The following is a 2500-nucleotide window of genomic DNA, read 5'->3' as shown; positions in this document are numbered from 1 at the left end:
GCTCTGACATGCCTTACCTAGGGTTAGGTTAGTATGCTTGCACGTTTGTACTTTAACTTTTTTCGGCTCGGCTTCTTTCGACGCCGATGCCGGCGACGCAGCACTCTCTCGCCCGCCAGCCACCGAGAAAAGGGTGCGCTCCGACCGGCCCCGCACCGCTCTTTCATGGCTCATTCGAGTTTACTGTCTTTCGCTCTGACATGCCTTACCTAGGGTTAGGTTAGTATGCTTGCACGTTTGTACTTTAACTTTTTTTGGCTCGGCTTCTTTCGACGCCGATGCCGGCGACGCAGCACTCTCTCGCCCGCCAGCCACCGAGAAAAGGGTGCGCTCCGACCGGCCCCGCACCGCTCTTTCTTGGCTCATTCGAAATTACTGTCTTTCGCTCTGACATGCCTTACCTAGGGTTAGGTTAGTATGCTTGCACGTTTGTACTTTAACTTTTTTCGGCTCGGCTTCTTTCGACGCCGATGCCGGCGACGCAGCACTCTCTCGCCCGCCAGCCACCGAGAAAAGGGTGCGCTCCGACCGGCCCCGCACCGCTCTTTCTTGGCTCATTCGAGTTTACTGTCTTTCGCTCTGACATGCCTTACCTAGGGTTAGGTTAGTATGCTTGCACGTTTGTACTTTAACTTTTTTCGGCTCGGCTTCTTTCGACGCCGATGCCGGCGACGCAGCACTCTCTCGCCCGCCAGCCACCGAGAAAAGGGTGCGCTCCGACCGGCCCCGCACCGCTCTTTCTTGGCTCATTCGAAATTACTGTCTTTCGCTCTGACATGCCTTACCTAGGGTTAGGTTAGTATGCTTGCACGTTTGTACTTTAACTTTTTTCGGCTCGGCTTCTTTCGACGCCGATGCCGGCGACGCAGCACTCTCTCGCCCGCCAGCCACCGAGAAAAGGGTGCGCTCCGACCGGCCCCGCACCGCTCTTTCTTGGCTAATTCGAGTTTACTGTCTTTCGCTCTGACATGCCTTACCTAGGGTTAGGTTAGTATGCTTGCACGTTTGTACTTTAACTTTTTTCGGCTCGGCTTCTTTCGACGCCGATGCCGGCGACGCAGCACTCTCTCGCCCGCCAGCCACCGAGAAAAGGGTGCGCTCCGACCGGCCCCGCACCGCTCTTTCTTGGCTCATTCGAAATTACTGTCTTTCGCTCTGACATGCCTTACCTAGGGTTAGGTTAGTATGCTTGCACGTTTGTACTTTAACTTTTTTCGGCTCGGCTTCTTTCGACGCCGATGCCGGCGACGCAGCACTCTCTCGCCCGCCAGCCACCGAGAAAAGGGTGCGCTCCGACCGGCCCCGCACCGCTCTTTCTTGGCTCATTCGAAATTACTGTCTTTCGCTCTGACATGCCTTACCTAGGGTTAGGTTAGTATGCTTGCACGTTTGTACTTTAACTTTTTTCGGCTCGGCTTCTTTCGACGCCGATGCCGGCGACGCAGCACTCTCTCGCCCGCCAGCCACCGAGAAAAGGGTGCGCTCCGACCGGCCCCGCACCGCTCTTTCTTGGCTCATTCGAGTTTACTGTCTTTCGCTCTGACATGCCTTACCTAGGGTTAGGTTAGTATGCTTGCACGTTTGTACTTTAACTTTTTTGGGCTCGGCTTCTTTCGACGCCGATGCCGGCGACGCAGCACTCTCTCGCCCGCCAGCCACCGAGAAAAGGGTGCGCTCCGACCGGCCCCGCACCGCTCTTTCTTGGCTCATTCGAAATTACTGTCTTTCGCTCTGACATGCCTTACCTAGGGTTAGGTTAGTATGCTTGCACGTTTGTACTTTAACTTTTTTCGGCTCGGCTTCTTTCGACGCCGATGCCGGCGACGCAGCACTCTCTCGCCCGCCAGCCACCGAGAAAAGGGTGCGCTCCGACCGGCCCCGCACCGCTCTTTCTTGGCTCATTCGAAATTACTGTCTTTCGCTCTGACATGCCTTACCTAGGGTTAGGTTAGTATGCTTGCACGTTTGTACTTTAACTTTTTTCGGCTCGGCTTCTTTCGACGCCGATGCCGGCGACGCAGCACTCTCTCGCCCGCCAGCCACCGAGAAAAGGGTGCGCTCCGACCGGCCCCGCACCGCTCTTTCATGGCTCATTCGAGTTTACTGTCTTTCGCTCTGACATGCCTTACCTAGGGTTAGGTTAGTATGCTTGCACGTTTGTACTTTAACTTTTTTTGGCTCGGCTTCTTTCGACGCCGATGCCGGCGACGCAGCACTCTCTCGCCCGCCAGCCACCGAGAAAAGGGTGCGCTCCGACCGGCCCCGCACCGCTCTTTCTTGGCTCATTCGAAATTACTGTCTTTCGCTCTGACATGCCTTACCTAGGGTTAGGTTAGTATGCTTGCACGTTTGTACTTTAACTTTTTTCGGCTCGGCTTCTTTCGACGCCGATGCCGGCGACGCAGCACTCTCTCGCCCGCCAGCCACCGAGAAAAGGGTGCGCTCCGACCGGCCCCGCACCGCTCTTTCTTGGCTCATTCGAAATTACTGTCTTTCGCTC

The sequence above is a fragment of the Styela clava genome, chromosome 5, assembly GCF_964204865.1.
Source record: "Styela clava chromosome 5, kaStyClav1.hap1.2, whole genome shotgun sequence".
Lineage (NCBI taxonomy): Eukaryota > Metazoa > Chordata > Ascidiacea > Stolidobranchia > Styelidae > Styela > Styela clava.
This window is presented reverse-complemented; position numbering follows the sequence as displayed.